This window comes from Giraffa tippelskirchi, chromosome 11 (genome assembly GCF_054371585.1).
Source record: "Giraffa tippelskirchi isolate mGirTip1 chromosome 11, T2T-mGirTip1v1.2.pri, whole genome shotgun sequence".
In the NCBI taxonomy this organism is placed as follows: domain Eukaryota; kingdom Metazoa; phylum Chordata; class Mammalia; order Artiodactyla; family Giraffidae; genus Giraffa; species Giraffa tippelskirchi.
Window position 1 is genome coordinate 15,882,932 of NC_137285.1, and position 27,756 is coordinate 15,910,687.

Sequence of the window (27,756 nt, forward strand, 5' to 3'; positions counted from 1 at the left end):
CTGAAGGGGTCAGGGTGGCTTTTTGGAAGAGGTGACACCTGAACTGAACCTTGGAGGACAAATAAGAATTAGTGAGATTGGGAAAGGGTTGGAGGAAGGGTTCACAGGCAGAGGCAAGGGTATGCTCCTAAAGGACAGCAGTCAGTAGCTCTAATTGGGTGCTTTCTCTCTTAGCTCCGCAATAAGCTCGTGAGGCCAGTGCTGTCACTGCTCCCGTTCATAGTCAAGGCTCAGCGGGGTTGTGTGACTTGGTCCAGGCTACCCAGCTCGTGAATGATGGAGATGGGATTTGAACCCAGTTTTTTTCTAGAGATCTGATTTCATGTTAGGAGATTAACGGTCAGTCCTCAGAAAGCCAAGCAAGTGGCCATCCTGGTGAGCTGGCCTCATCTCTCCTGGAGCAGTGTTGCCATCTTGTCATGTGATTCCCATCCCTGGCAATTTCTGGGTATTCTTTGGGGAGTCCTGCTCTGCACATTTGTGGGCCTAATGGTTGAGTTGTTTTTACTTTCCTCAGAAAAAGCTGTCATTCCTTTCTTTTCAGGAGTGTGGGCAATTAGAAGAGCCAGGCAGCAGGCCCTTGCTAATTGCCTTTGTTCAAAGATCTGAAGGCAGCCTCTGCTGTGGCCTGGGCAGCAGTGGGCTGCTGGCACTGGCCTCAGGGAAGAGGTGAGGGGGCTGGAAAAAGCAGACAGAGTCTGAAATGCTGCCAAGGGCAAGGCCAAGAAAGGAAGGAGGGCTTCCCAGTGTTAGTGTTTGTGTGTGTGTGTAAGAGATGGAGGTTGGAGGTGAGGACATGAACTAGATTTCACAGCCTGAATTAACCTCTCTTCTTGCTAGATCTTTCCTTTCTTCTGTCCCACTTCTTCATCCAATTTATTTGTTTATTTCTCTCCTTTCTGACACAGATGTTGTAAGCTCTTTTTAGGACATATTCAGTTAGAAGAACAGAAAATAAGGAGGGGAACAAATTCACTACCCTGTCAAATTCACAGCCAACCACTGTCAACAATTTGTGATTGCCTGGTTTTATACTCTTTTGTAATCAGCCTTTTTAAAAAAGTTTTATTTTTAATTTAAATTTAGTTTTATTTATTTGACTGCATCGGGTCTTGGTTGCTGCTTGCAGAATTTTCGTTGTGTTTGTGGGATTTATGGCACATGGGCTCTCTAAGTTGTGTCATGCGAGCTCTGGATTTCATGGATTCAGTCATACAGCATTCAGGTTTAGTTGGCCCACGGCACTTGGGATCTTAGTTCCCTGACCAAGGATCAAACCCACGTCCCCTGCATTGCAAGGTGCATTCTTAACCACTGGACCACCAGGGAAGTCCTCCTATAATCAACCTTTAAAAACAGCGAACACTAAACAATATATTTTAAATATCTTCCTGTGGCAGGAATTTTTGTTGGCTGCGTAGTATTTATTTTTACAACTATTTATTGAGTGTCTACTATGTGCCAGGTGGGCTTCCCACCCTGGTGGCTCAGATGGTAAAGAATCTGCCTGCAATGCGGGAGACCTGATTTTGATCCCTGGGTTGGGAAGATCCCCTGGAAGAGGGCATGACAATCCACTCCAGTATTCTTGCCTGGAGAATCCCCATGGACAGAGGAGGTTGGTGGGCTGCAGTCCATGGAGTCACAAAGAGTCGGACACGACTGAGCGACTAAGCACAGCACAGCACCTGTGCCAGGCAGTGCTCTCGAGGCTACTTCAGTGAACAAATAGGCAAAAATCTCTGCCTTTCCATTAAAAGCCACACTCCTCACTGTGACCTACAAGATCTTACACAGCCTGCCCCTTGTGTTCAGCCAGTAGCTGACTTTCTTGAGTCTGCCTGACAGCAGCTAGAGGAAGAATGAGATTACCTGTTTGGAGTGGCCAGGAAGCCAGGGGTCAGGGCCATTTGAATCTTCCTGTTTCCTTTCTTCTTGTTGTTGTTCAGTTGCTCAGTTATGTCCACCTCTTTTTGACCCCAGCACACTAGGCTTCCCTGTCCTTCACTATCTCCCAGAGTTTGCTCAAACTCCTGTCCATTGAGTCAATGATCCCATCCAACCATCCCATCCCCTGTCACCCTCTTCTCCTGCCCTCAGTCTTTCCCAGCATCAGAGTCTTTTCCAACGTGTTGGCTCTTCGTTTCCTTTCTACTCTAGCTCACATCTGACTCGAAGCTAGGGACACAACACAGGGATTGCAAAATGGACACGGTTCTTGTCCTTGGGGAGCGCTCACAGACATCTGGATGGCTTGAAACTTTTCCTGTTACAAATGTACTACAGTGAACATGAGAGGATCATATTGGTGGATGGTGGGAAGAGACGCTGCCGTTGGTTTGGGGAGACCTGTGAAGACAGACGGCAGGTCATTCTGGGCTCAGGGAGCAGCAGAGTATATTCCAAGAGTAAAGGAAGCTAGGCTGTGCTACTTATTCAGCTCTTAACCCTGAAGTCCTGGGAGGGTCTTGGGCCAAGTGTTATGCAGTGCCTTTCTGATAGAACTCCCTCTGTAAAATGGGAATGAGGTGTACTTATCTCCAAGATAATTTTCTCCAAGAGGGATTTTCTCCAGTTTTCTTCTCTGGATGACTGCTTCCCATTTGTAAGAACTTCATGACTTACCCCATCATGTAGTTTGTATAGGTTTCCATTTATTGACTCCCTCCTATGCTCCAGGCATGGTCCGAGACACTTTACATAAACTATCTCATTCGGTCCCATGAGGTAGGAATGCTTAAATGGCTTCCTTTAAAGATATGGAATCCAAACCTCATAGAGTTTGAATGACTCACCCAAGGTCACACAGCCAAGAAGGGGCAGAGCGAAAACACCTACACAGGTCTGCCGAGCACAGAGCAGGTGTGCTTTCTCTTTTACTAGATGTACTAAAATAACCAATTCCTTTTATTGGACAATTCTCTCAGGATGAAGCACAAAACTCTTCAGAAAGAGCTTAGCATTGCAAAACCAAGCATCCTGGAATGAAACAGTAAAAAACACATTTCAAAAGAACATAACAAGGTTTTTAAAAAATGTGTCTCCTTTAATTGTTTTTCTTTTTTCCTCACTATGAAAGCAATTCATGTTCACTGTGGAAATTTGGAAAATACAGAAAAGTATAAAAAAGAAAATAAAAATCACCCTAATCTTATTATAGAAAGAAAATTGCTGTTAACATTTGTTTTATATCCTCCCAGCATTTTTCATATGCCTAAATGTACATATATATTTTTTTAACTTCATTGGGATTGTCCTGCCAAATTGCTTTCTAGAAAGGTTGAACTAATTTACAATTCCACTAGCAGAGTTTGAGAGTGCTTCCTTTACCCAGGCCAGTATAGAGGTTTTCTTTTTGCCTTTGCTAATTTAATAGATTTAAAGCCAGTGGCTTGTTTCTGTTTGCATTTCTCTGATTATTGAAAAGGCTGAATTAAAAAAATCATAAGCGTATTAGACATGTGTATTTATTCTACTGAGAATCATTTTTCATGTCTTTTGTTCATTTTCTTTTGTTACAGTTTTATATTTTCTTATATATTTCCTATTGATTTTCAGGGGCTCTTTATATATGACAGAACTTTAAAATTGGTCTGGGGGTAACTCAGGGGATGTATACTTTCCCCTTGGTCTTCCATATCTATTTCAGTTTCTTTTTAAGAAGTTATCTGTTTGGTGTACTAATTTGTCTAATAGTTTTGGGGAGAGCAGAAAAAGATTTTTAAAAAATTGTGGTCAGGAACTTCCCTAGCAGTTCAGTGGTTAAGACTCCATGTTTCCAGTGCAGAGGCTATGGGTTTGATCCCTGATCAGGGAACTAAGATCTCATAACCCTTGTGGTATGCCCCTCTGCCCAAAAAACTGTGGTCAAATACATCATTATTTTCCTTATGGTGGAGTTTAAAAATATGAATTTAAGACTTTACCTTGTCACTGTATATTATTCGCTAGCCCTAGTTTTTCTAGCTTAGTGGTCCTCAAGTATCACTGCAAATTAATATGGTGATGGTGGTGATTGAATTGCTAAGTCATGTCCAACTCTAGCCTGGGTTAAAAAAAATTCCCAGTGCCTAGGCCACACCCAAAATGAATTAAATCAGAATCTCAGTGGAGGATAATAGTGAAGGGGTAAGGAGATGTGGTTGAACTTGATCATCAATATTTTAAAATCTCCTCTGATGAGTTCAGTGGGCAGCCACAGCTAAGGACCACTTCTTTAGCCCCTGTCTTCCCTCACTGGGAAGGGTCATGGTTGGAATGATGTCACCAGTACAAATCAGCAAAACTGCAGTCTAATCACTGTACTTGTCTACTGTACACACAATACCAAAATGGACCTCTTTCTTTTTGGAGCAGAAAATAGGGTGTGGTGAAGCCAAGCAGCTCTCAGGAGATGAGATTCAGCCTGTATGCTCTGGGAGGAGGTGGATGGCAGAGGAGAGGGGCTTTCACCTAAGTCATTTCAGTTCAGTTCAGTCGCTCAGTCGTGTCCGACTCCCCGCGACCCCATGAATTGCAGTACGCCAGGCCTCTCTGTCCATCACCAACTCCCGGAGTCTACCCAAACCCATGTCCATCGAATCGGTGATGCCATCCAACCATCTCATCCTCTGTCGTCCCCTTCTCCTCCCGCCCCCAATCCTACCCAGCATTAGGGTCTTTTCCAATGAGTCAACCCTTCGCATGAGGTGGCCAAAGTATTGGAGCTTCAGCTTCAACATCAGACCTTCCAATGAACACCCAGGATTGATCTCTTTTAGGATGGATTGATTGGATCTCCTTGCAGTCCAAGAAACTCTCAAGAGTCTTCTCCAACACCACAGTTCAAAAGCATCAATTCTGCGGCGCTCAGCTTTCTTCACCGTCCAACTCTCACATCCATACATGACCACTGGAAAAACCATAGCCTTGACTAGACGGACTTTTGTTGGCAAAGTAATGTCTCTGCTTTTAAACATGCTATCTAGGTTGGCCATAACCTTCCTTCCAAGTAGTAAGCGTCTTTTAATTTCATGGCTGCAGTCACCATCAGCAGTGATTCTGGAGCCCAAAAAAGTAAAGTCTGACACTGTTTCCACTGTTTCCCCATCTATTTCCCATGGAGTGATGGGACCAGATGCCATGATCTTAGTTAGAGAGAGAAAAAAAAAGGAAATGCAGAGGGAAGAACAAGCAGTGCAGAAACCTGGTTTTATTATCTCCATTTTACTTATGAAGAAACTGAGGACCAGAGAGGTTAAGCCAGTTGGCCAAGGTCACTCAGCAATTTGAAAGCTGAGTCACATGTTCTAATTTTTGAGGAATGGGGAGGGACATTGACTAGGTATTGTGCCATCCATGCCCCTTTGGGAAGGTACTTAAAGAGAGTGCTTCCTTCCAGTGTCTTGCCTGTTTAGAACTGAGAATGCTGGGTGAGCTGAATCCCTTTCTCATTCATCACCTATGGTGAGGAAGTTCACGAAAATAGCTAAAACCAAATATGCCATTTTTGGTTGCTTTTGTCTAGGGTTGCCCAAGCCAGCATTCCTTTCTGGTGACACAAATAGTTGGAAGCTGGTTATAGACTCTCATTTTCAAAGGATGTGCGTCTATGTTGGCAGAGACCGGGGTGGCCTTCCTGAGGTCTCACAGAATCTCAAGCATGATGTCTTGTCAATTGGAGGCTGAACTGGAGTGTGTGTGGATGCCTGGGCTGTAATAAGATTTTATTCAATGTTCACAACAGCTCTAAGAAGCAGGTCCCAGCTTTATCCCCATTTTACAGATAAGAAAACTGAGGCACACAGTTTAAGCCACCATAGCTCAAGGTCACACGTGCTGATGAATGGTGGAGTGCAAATGCTGACAAAGGAGGGAATAACCTGCCGCCTGTCTCTCCCCCAGTCCAACTAGCCTCAACCCCTCAATTGCATATCTATTACCACCTTCCTCCCCTTCTCATTAGCTTCCTCTTCCACCCTCCATCTGGGAGATCTGCCTCTCAAAACCTTTTCCTCATCAGAGGGTGACAGTGTTTCCTCTCCAGAGTGACTCTTGGCATGTAATTACTAATCAGATGTAGGCAATCAAGCCACATTTCCATCCCCCCATTTTCCTCCCCTCCTCCCCTCAAGGGCCACCTTTCTAGGGGGAAGGTGACTCCTTCAGGAATTCAGATTAACATCAACCACAGGGGTTGGGAGTGGGGAGAGGATGAAGAAAGGCATCAAACCCATTTGCAAATTGCAAATGACAAGGCATCTTCAGCGCTGGTTTGCTCTCTGCTATTTTAAGGGGCCTCATTTAGCATAATATTTGCATCGTTTGTGCCTTACCCAATAATTAGGAGTAGAGACAAATTCTTCTTTTTCCCAGACTAAGGGCACGAGGTGGAGAAAAAAGGAAGCTCTGGAGACAGCGCTCAGGCAGTAAAGCCTTTAAAAGTTATTCCCTCCAGCCCTTACTGTCTTGCTAAAATTCCCTGAACACCAGTCATTCTGAACTGGGGTCACTGCTCATTGTTTGGCTTCAGGAAGCCTATGAGAGCCTATGAGAGCCTATGACCCCTCTGAAATGCTAAGCAGAAATCTGTGTTTGTGGAATTGTTTGCAGTTTTATGCTCCCCTGGGGAGAAGGTCATAGCTCTTTTTAGTTTCAGAAGTCTGCAACTTTTAAATTAAGAATGACTCTCAGTGGGCTTCTGCTTTGCTTCTTCAATATCCATGCACCCTTCTTCAAGTCCCAGCATCTTGATTTTCCTTTGGGAAAGTAACTGTCCTCCAGCCCCATTCCATTTTAGAACTGTCCAATAGAACTTTTTGTGATGATGGAAATGTTCCATGCAGTCTTGTTCTCCACCAAAGAGGGCTCAGTAGCTACCTGCATTGGCTGCAGCGATCATGAGGATCCTAGGTGGTTTACATCTTAGCCTAGTTTCTCCCTAAGCCTGATAAACTCTTCCTCCCCTTTGATTTACTTGTCTTTATGGTGGCTACTGCAGTAATGAGTCAGTGGCAGAGTATATTTAAATGCAAAATACTGTTACCCTTCATTAAAAGGCCTGTCACCACTGGCCTTCATCAGAGAGAGTGATTATGCTATAAAGAGCCCCTTGACACATGGCTCAGGATTGACCAGCTCATTCCAGGATTCCTGCTTCCGTCCCCAGGAGAACCATCTTCTGACTCAGCTGCTTATGCTGACGCAGGCAAGGCAAAAGCTGTGTGGAGCCAAACTTGTAATTGGGGGAGGATGCCAAGGGTTTGGGACTGTGCTGCTTCATCTTCACCAGCCTGCCAGGTATCTGAGTACAATCTTGTTGCCTTCCAGAGGAGATTCATCTCCTACTTTTTTCATCATTGGATCTTCAAGTCTGACTTAAAATCCTTGTTCTCTTTCAACAATATCCTTTTGGAAAACATGACTCCCTTTAAATTGTCCACCATTCAACTTTTTGAGGTCTAATTGGTGCCCAGGGTGGGATTTGGCAGTAGTTAAGGGCACAGGGCTTGGAGCTGGGCATCAGGATGCTTATGCTTCTGCCACTTATCCACTGTGTGACCTTGAACAAGTTACTTAACCTCTCTAAGCCTCAGTCTTCTGGGAAATAAAGAAATGGGAATAAAGACTAGGACAGACTGTTGGTTCTCTAACCAATAGCATATGTCATTTTTTTGGTCTTGTTTACCTCCCATTATAGCAGTTGAACAAGGCAAGTAATTTTCCAGGCTTTCTTGCAGCCAGAGGTGACCAGAGTCTTGGCCAGTGAGTTAAAAGGGAAGATGGCATAGAGGATTCTGGGAGTGATTTTTCTCCAGTAAAAAAGAGAGCAGTGCATACCTGAGGATAAATCTCTCTCTTTCCCTATCCTTTCTGCTTTGAGTGTTGTTGTGTGGGGTTATAATGTCTGGAATATGATGTCTGGAACCATGGTAGCCATCCTGTGATCATGAGGCAACATATCTGTAAATGAAAAACCAGCACTCTATGAATGATAGAAGAATATAAGAACCAAGATACTTAATGATGTCATTGAGATGCCGAACCATCAGTGGGACATCTAATTTCCTCATTAAGAGTGTGCTTATGGCTTAAGGTTTCCTGCTTGATAGTCAGGTTTCCTGGTTCTGGCAGCTGAAAGCATTTATAAATGACACATCAAGCCCAGACTCACAAGATAATGTATATGCTGCTGCTGCTGCTGCTGCTAAGTCACTTCAGTCGTGTCCGACTCTGTGCGACCCCATAGACGGCAGCCCACCAGGCTCCCCCATCCCTGGGATTCTCCAGGCAAGAACACTGGAATGGGTTGCCATTTCCTTCTCCAGTGTATGTAAGTGGCAAAGTGAAGTCACTCAATCGTGTCCGACTCTTCACGACCCCATGAACTGCAGCCTATCAGACTCCTCCGTCCATGGGATTTTCCAGGCAAGAGTACTGGAGTGGGTTGCCATTGCCTTCTCCGATGTATATAGCATTCCCTGCATAATCCCAAGAACACGATGTGCTCAGTCACTCAGTCACTCAGTCGTGTTTAAGTCTTTGTGACCACCAGGCTCCTCTGTCCATGGGATTCTCCCAGCAAAAATACTGGAGTGGGTTGTCATTTCCTCTTCCAGGGGGTCTTCCCGACCGAGGGATCAAACCTGCATTTCCTGAATCTCCTGCATTGGCAGGTGGATTCCTTACCACTGTGCCACCTGGGAAGCAAAAACATGATGAACACATAATAAAACAGTATCTCCTACTGGTAGGAATAATTGTACTCAAGAGATTCACAGATTGGATTTGAGGAATCATGGGGAAATTTGTGATGTATAAACTTTGGTCCTCTTCTGCTGTTCCTTCCTAGTGGATAGATATTGGAATCCTAAAATGTTAGCACCAGAAGGGACTCTTTGATCTTAAATTTAGTTTGACCCTTTTTATTTTAAAGACAAGGAAACTGGTCCTCAGAATGGAGAAGAGGCCATCCCCAGTTCACATAACATGTTAGTGGCAGATGGTGGCAAAACCAGAACTAGAGCTTAATGTTTTTGGAACTTAGGAGCTAAAATTCTTTCATTCACACTCAGTTGTCTCTATTGCCATTCCAACAAGCTCAAAGGTTGTTGTGGATGGGATGGGTATAAAATGAGATGTCACATAGGAATCTTGAAAAATTTGGAAAGCACTCTGCATGAATAGAGGCATGATTCTTAGTAAAGGTGGTTCAGCACTTTGCTCATTTGTCAAATCAAATAGGCAGGAGATATCCAGGGAGTTGGTGGGGTCTCAGCCAGAGGCTCTGTGCCCAGGTAGGTGGTCTACCTGTATTCATCAGTTCATTGATCCATTCACTGATTGATTCATTTATTCAAGAAATATTTACTGAGAGCCTGCTATGAGCCAGAAACAGGGTAGATGTTTAATATTTGTGGGAATGAATTGAAACAAAACTTCTACTTGTATCCCTAGGAAGAAGTCCTATTTTTTGAGTTAAATTGTCACCTTTGAGGACTGATTTAGGATCCACTTGTCACAATGGATTCTCTTCTGCTTGGATCCTCAGATGTGCCAGAAAACCTGATGACATTCCCTATTGCTAGGATTGCTTTTGGGGGTACAGGTCTTGAGACGATCTTACTTACTTAGGGACTTTATTTATGGAACATTCATATTGACTTAGTAGCCTCTTCCTGCAGTGAAAGACACTCTGGGTTGGGGCCTGAGACATGGAAGTTTCAATAAGGGAAGCTGGGGAAAAGGATGTGAGAATGGAGACAGATGGCTTTAGAGCAGATGGCAGTGGGTGGAGTGTGGATAGAGGTATAAGAACCTAGGCTTTCAGGCCAGAGATGCTTGTTTTCAAATCACAGGATGCTCATTCCTAGCTGTGTAAACTTTGGTAAGTCAGTCACCTTCTCTGTGCTTCAGGTGTCTATAAAATGGAAATAGTACTTGTTGTAGAGATTGAGATGATCTATTTAGAACTCTTTGCACAGTGGCTGGCACATAGTATCTATCCCAAAGCAAGGGTTTGAGTTCAAGTAGTTTATTTGGGAAATGAACCCAAGAATTATTGCTAAGGTAGTAGGAAAATGATATAGGGAAGGGGAAAAAAAGCCAACGAAGGGTTGTTATTGAGCAAATTAGCACTGTGGACCACAGAAATTCAGTCTCACTGGGAACTTCTGGGAGGTGTTGTAGAACACACCTCAGTTATCCCATGAAGAGGTAAGGAAGCTGGGGTGTTTATCTTTCTGCTCCCAGCCATCATCGGTAAACTGCTGCCATTGGGCATTAACCCAGAGAACTCCCAGAACATCCTGAGTGGGTAGGGAGGAGGCCCTCAGGTGGAGAGTTGCTGTCAAATACTCTCAGCATGTGTTAGAACAGTGAGTGCCAAAGGGATGAAGACAGGTTGATCTGAGTTCAGAGTCATTGTTCAACCACTTATGACTAGCTGTATTTTTCTTGAGCAAATCACCCAATCTCTTGGCCATTCATAGAGTAGTCCATGGAAGCAGGGCATGCCCTGGGAGTGGTCAGAAGTGCAGATTTTCAGGTCTCTTTCCAAATGTATTAGTTATCTATTGTGCATAACAAATAACTCTGAAACTTAACAGCTTGGACAATGAATATTTACTATCTTCACTAGAATTGCTTGCTTTCATTGACATGCATGGGCACCATTGCTTTGTAGTTAAGGCGAAGGGAGATTTGGGGCCAGGGAGGGCTGGGGGTGGGTGGTGGAGAAGAGAGAAATAAGAGTAACCAAGTGTCTGTCCCTCCTCTTACCTACATCCACACTATACCTAGCTAATGGCCTAATTTTGATCTCCAATGAAGTTAGAGGGCTTCCCTGGTGGCTCAGTGGTAAAGAATCTGCCTGCAGCGCAGGAGCCGCAGCAGCCATGGGTTCGACCCCTGGGTCAGGAAGCTCCCCTGGAGAAGGGTATGGTAACCCACTCCAGTATTCTTGCCTGGAGAATCCCATGGGCAGAGGAAATTAGCAGTCCATAGGGTTACAAAGAGTCGGACATGACTGAAGTGACTTAGCACTCACATCTGCACAAAATTAGCAGTTAAGGTGAAAAGTCAGAGCTGTCAGGTGCAAGAAATATGTGATTCTGGACCCAAGCAGGGCTTCTTAGGGAAAGAAATAGGAGCCTGCTTTAAGGAAAATTCATCTCTACAACTCTGCCTGAGGTCCTCAGTGCTGCTCTGGCCTGTAGAGGATATAGCCAGGGGGCAGGAGCCATAGGGAGAGCTTTGAGCAACTCTGAGACCCTGTTTTCTGTTCTCTGTCCCCTTCAGGACCTATGTCAGCACATGAGGGCTCCAAGTCATAACTGCTCACTAAGCTTATAGCACTATTCTAAGCCCTTTAGATATATTATGTCATTTAATTCCCCCAACAACCTCATGAGATGAGTTTCTATTGTTATCCCCTTATTATATATGAGAAAATCAAAGGTCAGAGTGGTTAAGTAACTTGCCCAAGGTTACACAGTCTGGGAATGGCAGAGCAAGGATGTTAACATGACCTCAGGTGTACTTGTAAGATGCAGGACTGATACATTTGGGTTGCACACCTGTAGACTTGATGATTATACTTCAAGCACTTATACATCAAACACTTGATGATAATACTTCCAGTTCAGTTCAGTTCAGCCTCTCAGTCGTGTCTGACTCTTTGTGACCCCATGAACTGCAGCACGCCAGGCCTCCCTGTTCATCACCAGCTCCCGGAGCCCACCCAAACCCATGTTCATTGAGTCGGTGATGCCATCCAATAGGGAATGTTATTTTATGATGGTTTTCATGTTTTTGCCACAGTTGTCTTTTTCCTTCTATCTTCCATTGGTGTCCATGTCTTGGGAGCTTGCATAACTGGGATCCTTTCATTCTGAAGTTAACTACCAGAACCCTAGCCTCCATGGGGCTACACATATCAGACATGTCGGCACCAGAAGTTATTGCTGGCAACATCTTTTGTCTCTTCAGCAGGGAGATCAGTGGGAGCTTTTGTCTTAATTAGGTTACATGAGGTACCATCATCCATCTGCCTTCTCTGATTAACTTGGGAGAGAATATGAGGGTGATGGTGGAAGGGAAGACAGCCCCAAGCTGATAAATATGAATCAGAACAAACTGGTGGGAGTCTCTGAGGACTCATCAGAAAGGAGGAGCAAGAGGAATAGGATTTGTCAAAGATGTTTTTTTTTTGTGGAGAAGAGAGTACAGAAGGCTGTCTTGAAGTGGGGAATTGATTTAGGAACCGCCCCAGTGGGCTAAGCCCGCCTTAATGGGAGAACTCCACCTACATCCCTCAGATTTGGGACACTGTTTATGTCACCAGCCTGGTCAGAATATTGACAGCTTACGGTGAAAGGTGTCAGATTCGTGATCTCTGAAGATGAATATTTAACTTCGGGACCAGGGACCAGGCTTGATCCCTCAAGAGCTTTTGTGTAGCAGAGTTTTATTAAAGTGCAGAGGGACAGAGAAAGCTTCTGACATAGACATCAGAAGGGGGATGGAGAGTTCCCCCTTTGCTAGTTTTAGCAAGCTGTTTTATGTCTGTTAGGAAGCTATTAATCAGGTAAGAGAGACACCTCAAGGCTGACAGAGTTTCACCAGGCCCCTCTCCCACAATATGCATTTTTGAGATAGGATAGCATGAGGTGTGTCATCCCCCAGCCATAAAACAACTGATATGAATACTGGTTTGTTGAGCTATTATCAGCCCAAGGTTTGAGAAAAGAAAAAAAGTTAGTCTTCAGTTCAGTACAGTTCAGTCGCTCAGTCATGTCTGACTCTTTGCAACCCCACGGACTGCAGCATGCCAGGCCTCCCTATCCATCACCAACTCCCAGAGTTTACTCAAACTCATGTCCACTGAATTGGTGATGCCATCCAACCATCTCACCCCCTGTCATCCCCTTAAGTTAGTCTTAGGTGGAACCATTTTGAAGAAAAGCAAATTCCAAAGCAAATAACATTTCATTAACAAAGCTTAAGAAAAACATTTCCGTAAGAAAAACGCACTGGTTGGCTCAAGGTTTGAGAAAAGTTAAGTTCTGGTGGAACCAGTGTCGTAATGGAAACACAGAATTTTAAGAGATACTTGCAGCCTATTTCCTCCATTTGGAGACCCTTGGCCTTCCTGCCTGTTACTCTCTCAATATCAGTATCCTGGAAACTCTACTGATGTCTGCAGTAGGAGTGGCTTGTGTAGGCTGCCACAGCATGATATGATTGGTGTCTTATCCAGGATGTACATTAGATTCATCAATGTAGCATTAGAAACAAGGAAGGAAGGGAGGGAGGAATTTAGGCCCTATCCCAGATCTACAAAATTGCCATCTGCTGGGCAGCCGAGGATAAAACTCCCTGAAGCCAGAACAGTGGGTCTCTGTCCGAGGTGCTGAAACCTCCAAGCACACACTTCTTTTGATGCTCCTCCTTGCTCCCTTTATTCAAAATTTTAAAAATTTCAATCAATCACCTATCACACCCCAGGTCCTCTTATAGACCCCCAGGATTCAACAATGAACAAAGCCGACAAAATCTCTGCCCTCTTGGAACTTTTGTTCTAGTGGATGGAGTCAGACAAGAAGCTTAAAAAATAAAAGCAAAATATATATGAGAAGGGTAAAAGTATTTAGGGGAAAAAATAAAGCAGAGTAATGAAATGTGCTGGGCAGAATTTTCATTGCAGCTGTAAATGGGGTGGTCAGCTAAGGCTTTATGGAGGTGATGACATTTGAGTAAACATTTGAAAGAGATGGGAGAGTGAGCTATTCAGATTTGCCTATAGTTTCACACTAATCAAGTGGTATTGCTCACATTTTCCATCAAATCCATGTTCTTTGGCACATCAGTACTTATGCTTATGATATTCCCTCTTCCTGAAATTTTCTTCTCTCACTACTGTGTTCAAATCCTGCCATTTAAAAAATATATAAATATCACCCTCCTTGGGAAGTCTACCAGGGTTGTCCTTATTTGGAAGTGATCTATCTTCCCTACTAACCTTCACAACTTTTAGAACTATAAAACCCCTTGGTTATTTTTTTAAAAGAATATTATTATTGTGTTATTTTGATTGTTTAGGTCATTAGCTTGGCTATTCCACTAGTCTTGGAGTTCCCCAAGGATAGAAAATTTGCACCCATAATTAAGGTCATAGTGTCTGGAATCAGAGAGACCTGCATTCAAATGCTGAATTCATATTCTTCTACCTGCTATCTGTGAGGCTTTGGACAACTGAGGTTTTGAACAATTTACTTTACCTCCAAACTTTAGTTAGTTTGCTTATCTGTAACATGGAGATAATAATATTAACCTGAGTTGGGGAACAGTGTTGTGATAATTAACCATTAGTGAATGTAAGACATTTAGCAAGGTGCCTGAAATATAGTTAACATCGAAGTAACATCTAGCATTATAACTACTTCTCCTCAACTCCTATATGCCTATCCAGGTGCTGGCATATTGTTTTTATGCCTTAAAGTTTGCAAATGAATGCATTTCTTTACCAGTCTTCCTCAAAGAGTGGTCTATCCACTACCTGTACAAGAATCAAACAGGGGAGCTTAGAAAAAATGAAGATTCCTGAGCTCTCTAGCTCTCCTGAGCTCAGAGGGCAGGAATCCAGGAATCTGATTTTTTAAACAATGTCAATGAACACACTAAAATTTGAGAATCACTGTTTATAGTACTAGTAGTTATGGCATAGAGATTTTTTGGATTATCTCTTTTAAGGATTAAATTAATATATGAAATGTAAGTAAAATAAAATACATATATAGCTTAGAAGAGTGCCTGGCACACAGTGTATCTCAGCTGTTATTTTCTGTTTGTAAGCAACCTCTGTGAATAATCAGTTACATGAGTTTGGCTGGGGGCTCCTGATCTTGCTTCAGAGGTTTCCTTGCCTCACAGCCTTGCTCTGTGTGTACAGCTGTTCTAAAGACATGAACTTCAGACAGACAGAGAATGAACCCACAATGAGCCTCAAGCATTTGCCCTGCTGCTGCTACTGCTGGTAGAAAAATAGCATCATCTCTGCTCTTTAAAGAATTCCTCAGCAGATGTGCACACAGCTGTTCCACCTCCTTCCTACAGGCAGAGAGCAGGCAGATAGTGCCAAGAGTTCAGGAAACCATGCTATCACCAGCTCATGCAAATAAGGCCCATAATGGCCCTCCCCCCTTCTCATTAGTCTCTCCTTCTCCTTTATTTGTCTCCAAGGAGGCCATGGGTGGGAGACATCTCTTAGTTCTAGCTGCTTCTAGAGGAGGAACTTGAGGGAAAGAAGCCCCTAGAGGGGAGAACTGCCAGGAAGGGAGGAGGAGATGGAGAGGAAGAAGTCTGGGTGGCTGACGGGATGCGGCATGGTGTGGTGGTTGAGTTTAATTCCAACAACATTGTCTTGCTGTGCAACCATGGGCAAGTCACTTCCCCTCTCAGATTCGTATTCCAAGCCAAACAGCATGCTATAGCAGAGTGATCATAAGCTTCAGAGCCCAATCTATGTAAGTTGAAACCCAGGATCCACCCATGCCGGTTGTGTGATTTTGGGCAAATCTCTCCTTCTCTGCATCCTTAGTTTTCTCTAAAGAAAGACAGGATAGGGAGTATTTGTCCTGTGTTCCCAGCAGGTTTACTGTGAGTATGAAATGATCCTCTGTGAGTGTTAAAACACATCCCAAGATATGAAATGCTGGAGATGTATGCAGTATCATTCATTCCATCCATGGAAACTTGACTCTCTCATCCCCCAAGTACAGGGCACTGTTGTGTAGGACCAGAAAATTTAAGACAAGCCATGATGAGAAGGGTTGCCTTGCTATGGGTGCTGCCTGCAGAATGTGGTTCACTGTACTTGCTAACATAGCTCTAGGCATTGGCATAGGGGAAGAATGTGCCTTTCATCCATCATGTCAGTGTTCTCTTTTCAGAGCATTTTGCTGTGAGGCAGTTTAGTGCAATGGTTAAACACTGGAGGATCTGGTTTCAAATCTTAGGTCTGTTGCCTACCAGATGTGTGACTTTGGGCAAATCACTTAAACTCTCTGTGCCCCAGGTTCCTAGTATTGTTGAGGGTTAAAAAGGATAAAGTATATATAAAATATTTTTCCCAATGCCTGGTATATAATAGGTGCTCAATGGACAAATGCTACCTAGCCGTTTTTCCATTTATTTATTTTTTTAATCTACGGGATGGACAGCCTTCTTAGCTTTGCCAAGTGATCCTTTAGCCACTGAGGCAGAGAGTACATCAGCTAGAAGTGTGAAGTGTGTTGAAAAGACTTGGGATCACTATGGCTGGGGCTTTGAGAGCTGCTGGGGCTGTGTGACTTTAGATGTGTCCCTTCCTTTCTCTCGGTTTTAAGCTTCTCATCAATAAAGTGGGAGAAATTGGCCTTTAACTGTCTGCCTTATAGGAGAATTGTGAGGCTCAGCTGAGTGAATTCATGAAAAAATACCTTGTCAATTTAAAAGTGCTATGTAGGCTGATTCATGTCAATGTATGGCAAAAACCACTACAATACTGTAAAGTAATTAGCCCCCAACTAAAATAAATAAATTTATTAAAAAAAAATAAAAGTGCCATGTAGCTATTGTGCATAAGAGCTGGGTGCCATCTCATTGTCAAAGGCTGTCTCCTCTTTACCATTCTGAATTTCACTAGGAGCAAGGCAGACTAAGCCAGGTGGAATCTGGCTTGTCCAAACTTGCATCCTTCAGAAATGGAGAACTCCCCTAGCCACTGAGTTCCATCCTCTTCCAAGGGCATCAACGGGACCTCGCCAAATGCTGACAGTTCCATTAACCCCTCCCACTGGCAACTTACTGAATGGCAGAGCCAAGATGTTTCAGCTCCTTGAGAATATATTACAATCCGGCCTCCTCTCCCAACACATTCATCCCAACAGTCAGGACTCCATGAGGAAATAGAAAGCTGGGAGTTTGAGGAACATTTGATGAAAAGACTGCTTGCAGAGGATTGGACAAGGTTAGGGGCATTGATGAGAGATATTGAGACACCCAGACACTAACAATAATTGGGGGGCAGATACCACCCTAGGCTTGAATATAAAGGAGAGAAGTGAGGTTATAAGAATCTGGTGAGAGGAGGAGCCAGGGCCAGGAGGCCAGAGGAACTGGAGTCATGGAGGGACTTAGCTACAGCCAGAAGCACAGGGCTGACTTAAGGACTAGGAGAGGGATGGGAGAAATACCTCCAGCTCTCTCTTCCAGCTTTCCAACCTCTCTCACTGCCTCTCATTAACTAAACTCACAGGGAAGCTAGAGGGCAGGGAGCCTATGTGGGCCTCCCGCGGCAGAGAGCAGAGCAGAGAACGGCAGAGAGTGCACCTGGATGGGGAGTGTCACCAGCCCTCCCACACATGCTCCTTCTCACTTGCCCTCCTGGCCCCTAGACTCTTAGTGAAAGGTATTATGTCTACTTTTCTGGAACCATTTTCAGAGAGCACTGTCTCCCTCAAGAACTCTTTCCTGGGGATTGGATCCCTACTGAGAGAGCTGACAGGGAAGGGAAAGGAAATTTCTGAGACAGGCCAGGATGTTAAAAGCAAAATGCAGAGATAGCCTGAATGCTTCCCTCGTGGGCTGGGCAGTGAGACCCATGAAGGCCAGGTCGGTGAGCACAGGAGTCCAGTTCTTCCCAGTACTTGTCCTGCTTTCTTCTTTTCATGCAGCTTGCGTGTGTGCTCAGTCGTGTCCGACTCTGTGTGACTCCATGGACTGTAGCCCACCAGGCTCCTCTGTGCATGGAATTCTCTAGACAAGAATACTGCGTGGGTTGCCATTTTCTTCCCCAGGGGATCCTCCCAACCCAGGGATAGAACCCAAGTCGCTCGTGTCTCCTGCATTGGCAGGCAGGTTCTTTACCACTAGCGCCACCTGGGAAGCCCATTCGTGCAGCTTGAGGGGCATCTAATAATTTTCTTTGCTCCAGCATCATGGTTCAGAGCATGGCTTTGGAGTCTGGTTCTCCCACTTCTGGCTGTTTAAACTTGGACATGTTGTTAACTTCTCTGAGCTTCAGTCCCTTCATCCATAAAATAAGAATAAATCTACTTCATAGAGTTGTTATGAGGGTTGAATGAGAGGCTGAAATCAAGGGATCTGGCCACCCAGGAGCCTGTCAGAATATGACAGCTAGAATATTGTACCATTAACGGCATATGAGCTTTTCTGGTGGGGCTTCCATGCCTGAGGTGAAGCCTCCTCTCAGCCCCCACCTCAGCATCCCTCCCTCCGTCAGATGCTCACTGTTGGCTCTGTGCCCCTGGGAAGGGCTGCTGTCTGGCTCAGCCTGCAGATCATGGGCAGGAGAGGCTGGGGGAATGCAAATGTGGCCTTATCTGAGTGTGTGCAGCTGCTCCCTTCCTTGAGTCCATTGCCAGGAACAAGGGCTGGCTCTAGGCTCCCTGGGATCCCCCAGGCTTCTTCCGGCCCTGCTGAGTCTATAACATCAGCAACAATAATGATATCCAGCAGTACCTCAGGCTTTTCTATTTGCAAAGCATTTTGATTTTTATCCTCACGTATCTTCACAATGACCCTGGATTATTGTGACTCACCAACTTTTACAGAGGAGGAAAACCAGGGCTCAGAGGATCAATAGACTTGCCCAAGGTCACATGGCTAATTAATGGTGGAGTAAGGATTAGATCCCATGCAATTTCACCCCAGAATTTAAGGTTCATTGTATTAGTGAGGGTGCTCCTGGATGCAAGTAATGGAAAACTTTGACTCAATGTACTTAAACAAGAAAGACTTTTATAATATCCCTATCAGGGGTTTGGAGGACATTTTGTTCTGTGGTTAGTTAATTAGCATTTCAACAGTGTCATGTAACCTGGATTCTTTCCATCTCTAAACTCATGAAAATTGTCTTCAGTCTGGCTCTTCTCAGAGTCACAAAATGACTGCTGTGGTTCCAGGTGTCACATTCAGATATAACATCCAGGGAAGATGAGTGGCCTCTCCTAATTATGCCTCTCTTAATTTATTTTTATTGAAGTGTAGTTTATTTACAATATTATGTTAATTTCAGGTGTACAGCATAATGATTAGGGGTTTTTTGCAGATTATATTCCATTATATGTTATTATAAGATATTAGGTATAATTCCTTGTGAAAAGTGAAATGTTAATCACTCTGTTGTGTCTGATTCTTTGCAACCCCATGGACTGTAGCCTACCAGGCTCAGGCTCCTCTGTCCATGGAGTTCTCTAGGCAAGAATACTGGAGTGGGTAGCCGTTTCCTTCTCTAGGGGATCTTTCTGACCCAGGAATTGAATCCAGGTCTCCTGCATTGCAGGCAGTTTCTTTACCATCTGAGCCACCAGGGTAAGCCCTGTTGTATACAGTAAATCTTTCTTTTTTTAAAAAATTGGGCTACATGTTTAAAACTGGGATATAAATCCAGGAGAATCTCCTCATCTGAAGTCCTTAATTTAACCATGTCCACACAGTACCTTTTGCCATGCAAGGTAACATATTTACAGATTCTAGGTGTTAGGGCCTGGATATGTTTGTGCATGTGAGTGCTCAGTCGCTTCAGTACTGTCCAACTCTTTGTGACCCTAAGGACCGTAGCCCACCAGGCTCCTCTGTCCATGGGATTCTCCAGGCAAGAATACTGGAGTATGTTGCCATGCTCTCCTCCAAGGGATCTTCCCAACCCAGGGATGGAACCCTCGTCTCTTATGTTTCTTGCATTGGCAGGCAGGTTCTTTACCACTAGCGCCACCTTGAAAGCTGAATATGGTTGTGTGTGTGTTGGTGGCTGGGGGGTGGGGGGGCGGGGGTCATGATTCTGCTAAAACAATACTGTATGATTCCATTTATGTAAAGTTGAAAACTAGCTGAACTATTCTAATCAGGATAGTGGCTGGCCTTGAGACATGTGGGTCCTCTGATCCAGCTGCTGATCTGATCTGGGAGCTGTTGCACAGCTGTGATCACTGTGAAAATTCATCAACTTCTGCACTTAGGATATGTGCACTTTGCTGAATACACATTAGACTTCAACAAATTAATTTACTTTAAAAAAAAAAATCCCAGAATTCAAATTGTACCAATCTCATCAGGAGTTTGAGGGCGTTAAACACGGTATGTCATATTAAACACTTCTTATGACAAGGAATGGAGGGCAATACCAATTTCACAGGTTTTTTTGTTTTTCCTTCAGAATTTATTTTGGTGTGTATTTGAAAGTGATCCATGTACAAAAAAATTAGATAGGATATATTTTCATAATTCAGAGCTTTATGTGAATTCCATCTTTAAAGAAACTTTAAGGGAAAAGAAGAAATTCTCTTTTCACTAAAATTACTTTATTTGTATGTGTTTATATGAGAATAAGACAGAAGTGCTGAGAAGCAGCTGAATGAACATAGATTTAAAAAATGTTACATAATAATAAGAGAAGGGACAGGGAAAAAATGTCTTTTCCTCCCATGTGCTATACAGTAGGTTCTCATTAGTTATCTGTTTTATACATAGCAGTGTGTATATGTCAATCCCAATCTCCCAATTCATTGCCCCCCTTTCCCCCTTGGTGTTCAAACATTTGTTCTCTATGTCTGTGTCTCTATTTTTGTTTTGACAAATGGTTCATCTGTACCATTTTTTTCTCGATTCCACATATATGTGTTAATATATGTTATTTTCTTTTCTCTTTCTTATTCAGTCTGTATGATAGTCTCTAGGTTCACTCACATCTCTGCAACTGGCATGGTTTTGTTTCTTTTTATGGCTAAGTAATATTCCATATATACACCTAATCTTCTTTATCCATTCCTCCATCAATGGACATTTAGGTTGCGTCCATATCCTAGCTATTGTAAATAGTGCTATAATTAACACTGAAGTGCATGTATCTTTTGGAATTATGGTTTTCTCCAGATAGATGCCCAGGGGTGGGGTTGCTGGGTCATATGGTAGTACATTCTGTTTGTAGGACATATATTAAGTTAACCTTTAAAATACATTCCAATATACAGCAGGTGCAGACACATATTGTTCGATTCCACTTATTCACCATACCTAGAATAGTCAAATTAATAGAGTTACATGGTACATTGGTAGATGCCAGGGACTGGGGATGGAGTGGGGGGTGTGTGGGGAGGGGGAATGAGGACTTAGTGTTTAATGCAGACAGAGTTTCAGTTTAGGAAAGTGAAAAATTCAGGAGATGGATACTAGTAAGAGTTGACAACAATGTGAATGTACTTAGAGCCACTGAACTGTACAATTAAATATGATTAAAATAGTATGTTTCATATTATGTGACTTTTACCACAATAAAAAAGAAAGTTTAAAAAGAATTTTAAACATTTTTTTTAAAATGTCACATGGTACATATACACAATGGAATATTACTTAGCCATTAAAAAGAATACATTTGAATCAGTTCTATTGAGATGGATGAAACTGGAGGCCATTATACAGAGTGAAGTAAGCCAGAAAGAAAAACACCAATACAGTATACTGATGCATATATATGGAATTTGAAAGATGGTAACGATAACCCTATATGCGAGACAGAATAAGAGACACAGATGCATAGAACAGTCTTATGGACTCTGAGGGAGAAGGGGAGGGTGGGACGTTCTGGGAGAATAGCATTGAAACATGTATATCGTCATATGTGAAGCCGAACACCATTCCAGGTTCGATGCATGGGACAGATGCTCGGGGCTGGGACAGTGGGATGGCCCGGAGGGATGGGATGGGGAGGGAGGTGGGAGGGGGGTTCAGGATGGGGAACACATGTGAACCCATGGCTGACTCATGTCAATGTATGGCAATATCCACTACAATATTGTAAAGTAATTAGCCCCCAACTAAAATAAATAAATTTATTAATAAAAAAAAAAGTCACATGAATACATGTGACAGAGGAAAAGTCCAGATCCTCCAGGTAGTTAAAGAGAATCCATAAATTTTGACATGCAGAGAGGAATTGGAGCTGGTTACCACGTGATTGTTAAGTGATAAGTACTTTACAAATCAACCTTCTTTGCCAGTTTTAATCTTCAAAACCAGCTTTCAAGGGAGGTATTCATTAGTCAGCTATCGTCATAAAATAGCTGTGTTAGAAACTACCCCAAAACTCAGTGCCTTACAAAAACTTGTATTCATTCCATGGGCTGGAAAACTTTTTCTATAAAGGGCCAGATGTTATATATTTTTGGCCTCATTGATCATACACTGTCCACTGCAGCTATTCAACTCTACCTTTGTAGGGTGAAAGCAGCATAGACAACACATAAATTAATGAGCATGATTGTGTTCTAATAAAGTTTATTTACAAAAGCTGGCATAGGTTGAATTTGGCCCTTGGGCTATATAGTTTTCTAACCTCTAGCCTAGTCTCAGACTTCCAGGTCTGTGGGTCAACCATAGTATGCCCGATCCAGACTGGGCTCAGCTGGGTAGTTCTACATCAGACTGAGTACAGATGGGCTCCATTCTTGGGTCCCACAGACTTCATATCTGCTCTGTGTTCATTCTGGGGTCAGGCTGAAGGGGCTTGTTCTATTTCTGGCAGATCACTAGAGAACAGAGAATAATCCAAGGCTCTCAAGCATATTAAATGCTCCCTGTGTCACATCTGCTAACATCCCACTGGTCAAAGCAAGCTGGGCGGCCAAGTTCACCATCAGTGGGTGAAGTAAACTGAGTTCGCAGTGAGAGGAAGTTAGGACGAAGGGTACGGATCTATGGTTTTAATACAAGGAGGGAGGGTGTGAAGAATCTCAAACAGTGACTTGCAGTGTGTATGAAGGCCATGTGTGAGACTGTGTGTGCATAGCAGTATGTGTTTAAGAGGGTGTTTTGTGTGTGAGGGGTCCTCAGGGAATGAGTCTATGGCCATGTTTGTAAGAAGTTACTGGTGGGCATTTAGAAGATGTGATGTGTATGAGACACTGTATATATGTGAACACTTGTGGGTGAATGTGTGTATCGGGTGTGCATCTCAGTGTGTGTGTGGGGTATATGTGTTGGCAGGTGTGCGTGTATCAGGATGCATTTGGGTGTATATGCCTGGCTATGAAAATGTCTCTGTGGGCCTGTCTGTGGGTGTAGTATGTGTGTGGGGTATATGTATTGGGGCATGTGTGTGTGTGTGTGATGAGTGCATGCAGAAGCACCAGCACACTCTGTAGGCTGGGGGGAGAGTGAAGGCAGAGAGTGGGAGCAGGAGACGGCACACACTCCGTGGCACAGTCTCAAAACCTCTTCACTCTCACAATGGGAGTTCTCTGTAGCTAAGATTAATTTTCTTATTTAGCATTTATGTGGCACTTTGGATCTGAAGAGTGCTTTACAATTGGTTTTATTAGTTGTGCTTGCGTGTTATATATAGAAGCAACCTCAGCTGCACCCAGAGCCTCTCTCCAGAGTGGTGAACCGAGCAAGGCAAACTCTACCCTCTCCACCAAGCTTGGCCCGTTTCTGGGAACAAGTTCTGCTCTTTTGTGTGCAGACCGTTGTTCAGGTTGGTTGGTGGTGGTGGTGATGCTGCGGGGATGGGGGTGCTCCTGTGGACCTGCCCCCAAGGCTTTCCCTCATCTACTCAAGTTAATCACCAGCTCGCTTGCCTGGCTTAGCTCATTACTTGCCTGGACTAGTGGATGAGAGAGGCTATTTGCGAGACTGGCTTAAAACTCCTTCATCTTTTATGTTAATGCATTTGTTCTTTGTATTAGCCACTGAAGCTTAATTCCTTGCCTTATGGCTACTAACCTGTCTTGGGCGAGTTTTCTCCCACAGAAGCAGACCCCAAGACAAGTACTTACGTGCAAAGAATTTATTAGGGAGGTGATCTCAGGAAGTATGAGTGAGGGAGTGGAAAAGTGAAATGAAGAAGGGAGAAAAACCAAGAAGTGGAGTGTTATTGAGGGGATGACTGCCATGGGCAGTTGGAGCCTCATTCTACTGAGAAACCACAGCTTAGAATCACGCTCCTAGAGAATTGAGGAATTGGGCTATTTATCCACCCACTGCCACAATGGATCAGGTAAGAGTTGCCACCTTGGCTCCCTGGGTTTAAACTCTCCTACACATCTGGGTTGAGGCCAAGCAAGCTCCCTTGTTGCTGGCTGAAGTCCTCAGGTTGAGAAGACAGACAGACATGGGTGTTAGAGGTGGAAAGCTTGTGCATGGGGGAATTGTTGGCTGGAGCTGCAGGTGAATTCATGTGGGCCAAGGGCATATATGGGAGCAACAGTGTCTGCTACACACCCCTGGACTCCAGTAAAACCTTATTTCAAGGTCACAAATTCCATTAGCGAGTTCTTCGCTCACTGTCCCTGTGGTCTGCAGCAGTGGACTATCCTATGACTACACTGTCCTGGTTTCTCTCTCTAACTACTCCTTCTCTATTTCTCTCATTTCTTCCTCCCAAATGAGGGTACTCCTCCAATATCTTTGTTTTTTCTTGCCCATACGCAAGTTCACCAACATTCGATATGACGTGACATATTGGAAGCGATAGCCCACACCTCTCTCTCCAAGTCTTGGGCCTATGTTGACAGCTGCCTCATTGAAACATTCATTTGAACATCACTTCAGCAACCCAAACTCAGCATTTCCAAATCTAACTCAACATCTTTGACCTTCTGCTCAATCAGCTGCGTCCTTGCTTCTCAAGTTCTCTCCAGGGCCAGCTGTGTTGGCATCATCTGAGAGTTTGTGGATGCAGAATCTCAGGTCCTGCCACAGACCAACTGAGCAGGAGCAGGATGTGTATTTTTAATCAGTCCCAGGTGGTTTGTGTGCACATTAATGTTTGATAAGCATTGGTCTACACTATCGATTCTCTGCATTTTATTAATGACGCCAGCATTTTACCAATTACCCAAGTCTTAAAACTTTGCAATTATTTAAATCCTAGGGATAAGTATCCACTGGTGGTGCTAGTGGTCAAGAATCTGCCCACCAATGCAGGAGATGCAGGAGACATGAGCTTGATCCTTGGGTTGGGAAGATCTCCTGGAGTAGGAAATGGCAACTCATTCTAGTATTCTTGCCTGGAAAATTTCATGGGCAGAGGAGCCTGGCAGGCTACAGTCCATAGGTGGCAGAGTCAGACACGACCAAGCACTCACCTTAGCCTTCTCTCAAACCAGATTTCCGTGGGACTGAGGTCTCAATTAAACAAATAGTAGAACTGATATCAATGTGTTTCAGATGAACATCTATAACAATGCCATTACACATAATTTCACTGCAATAAATATTTATGGAGTTCTTGCTCAATGCCTGGCTCCATGCTATGTGATGATGTAACAATGAACCAGAATCAGTCCTTATCCTCAAGGAATTGACAGTTGAGAGGAAGGAGAGACAGACAGACACTGAGTGATAAATAGAGGATACCTTGGCAATGGAAGAGAAGCCCTAACAGAGCCCTAGGGGGCAGAGAAGTCTTTCTGAAAATGGGAGATCCCGTTGGAAGAACCTGGATGATGAATGGACCCAGGAGTGTAATCAGGAGAAAGAAAGGGCTTTGCAGGGAGATGGCTTCTGCACACATTTGCAAGGATAAAGAGCAGAGTGCTTTGGGGGGATTCTCCCTATTTCCCAGGTTTGTGACTTGGGAGAAAATCACTTCACCCCTTCCTGCGTCATTTAACTCTGACTTTGGAATAACATATTCTCCCTTCTCAGAGTTGTTGTGAAAGTTAAATAAAAATAAGCACATTTCAGAACTTCAGCTACTTGACTGGTATAAGTACTGATTGGCGATAACTTGTCAGCAACCAGAGATTGGACCTCAGTTACAGAAAAAACAATCATGGTACAGTGATGGTGGTGGATGGCAATCTCCCAAAAGGTATATCCATGTCAAATCCTTGGAACCAGTGACTATGAATTTATTTGGAAAAAAGGACTTTGCGTGTGTAATTAAGGACCTGGAGATTAGGTCATCCTGAATTTTCTGGGTGGGCCTTAAATCCAAGCATAAGTTTCTCTATAAGAAGAAAATGGGACACAGAAGAGGGAGAAGGCTATTTGAAGATAGAGGCAGAGATGGAGCTGGGGAGCACATTTTGCCACCTCACCAGAACGTGAAAGAGGCAAGGCGAGACTCACCCCTAGAGCCTTCAGAGGGAGCAAGGCCCTGCCCACACTTTGATTTTGGACTCCCTGCCATCTAAACTGTGAAAGAATACATTCTGTGGTTTAAGTCACAAAGCTGCTATAGAAATCACAGGAAATAAATGCACATGGTTACTGGTTCTTAAGCATTCTTTATGTGCCAGGTGTGGAGTCCTCCTCAATGATGCTTTGAAATGATGCTCTTATTTCTGTTTCATGCCTGAGGAGTACTAAGCCTCATGGAGGTAAAGCACCTCATGCTTGGTCATTCATTCACTAAATATTGAACCACTTCTTAACTGACGGGGGCTTCCCTGGTGGCTCAGACTGTAAAAAATCTGCCTGTAATGCAGGAGACCCGGGTTCGATCCCTGGGGCAGGAAGATCCCCCGGAGACGGAAATGGCAACCCACTCCAGAGAATCCCATGGACAGAGGAGCCTGGCAGGTTACAGTCCATGGGATTGCAAAGAGTCAGACACAACTGAGAGACTAAAACTTTCTTCGCTGACTGGGTGCTTTAATGGACACTGGGGTCATGGGGTGAGCAAGGGAGATACCTTTGCTGAAGCCCAGGGCTTATAAATCTATATTGGGTTGAATAGTACCCTCATCCCCAATTCATGTTCACCCTGAAACCTCAGAATGTGATCATATTTGAAAATAGACTCTGCATATATAATCAATTTATGATGAAGACATAAATTTGGATTAGTGTGACCCTAATCCAGTGACTGCTGTCCTTATGAGAAATTTGCACAGAGACACACAGGCCATGGGATGGCTAAGGCAGAGATTGGGATTATAAATCTACAAGCCCAGGATGGCCAAGGGTTGCTGGCAGCCAACAGAAGCTGGAAGAGGAAAGGAACTATCTTCCCCTAAATCTTTTTGAGAGAGCGTGGCCCTGCTGACACCTGGATTTCACATTCCTGGCCTCCAGAACTGTGAGATAATAAATGCCATCCGGTTTGTGATAATCTGTTAAAGAACCCCTGGTAATTTAATGTGCCACTCAAGAAATGCACATATTGTTGCACATGGGGAAGCACCACACAGGGAGGTTGGTCTCCAGTGAAGCTGGTAGAGGTAGGCAAGGGGTGTTGGAGCGGATTATGAAGGTGGGGTAGGAGTTGAGTGTGCAAAGAGAAGGAAGATCTGGGTTAGAGGGGACATAACCTACAGGCTGGAGGAATGGACGGAAGGTCAGAGCCCAGAGGAGCACACAGGCAGCAGCGAGGGAGCGAGAGCCAGTCCCCTCCCCGCCCTTCCGCCGGGAGACTTCTCTTGTAGGAGCTGTCAGGTCAGTCTGTCTGTAGGACCATCTACCCAGCGCTCCCCTCTCCTGTACCCTACTCCCCACCGCCGGCAGCAGGGTATTTCAGCAGATACCCTGAGTCAGAGCTCGCCTTGTCCTTGAGCACAGCGGGGGACGCTGGGAGGAGGTACAAAAGGCGCTTTGTGAGGCAGCGCTCAGCAGCTTCTGGGCCGGGGAGCCGGCTCGCTGTGAATGGGCTGCAGACAAAGGCTTCGCCGCCGCCGAAATACCTGTAATTGGAGCGTCCGCGAGCTTGCAAGGGACAAAACGGAGACGAATGGCCGGAGACGAATGGCCGCGTCTTAGGCTGCCCGTTGCTAT

General features: G+C 44.1%; 1 long non-coding RNA gene across 1 annotated transcript; it reads right to left on the reverse strand.

Annotated features, from left to right (window-relative positions):
- Positions 1 to 5,170: 5,170 nt before the first annotated feature.
- Positions 5,171 to 27,756, reverse strand: LOC145525877 (uncharacterized). The gene is made up of 2 exons (XR_014068476.1): positions 27,666 to 27,756; positions 5,171 to 7,941 (listed from the first exon to the last, which is right to left on the reverse strand). It is a non-coding gene; the product is annotated as an uncharacterized LOC145525877 (long non-coding RNA).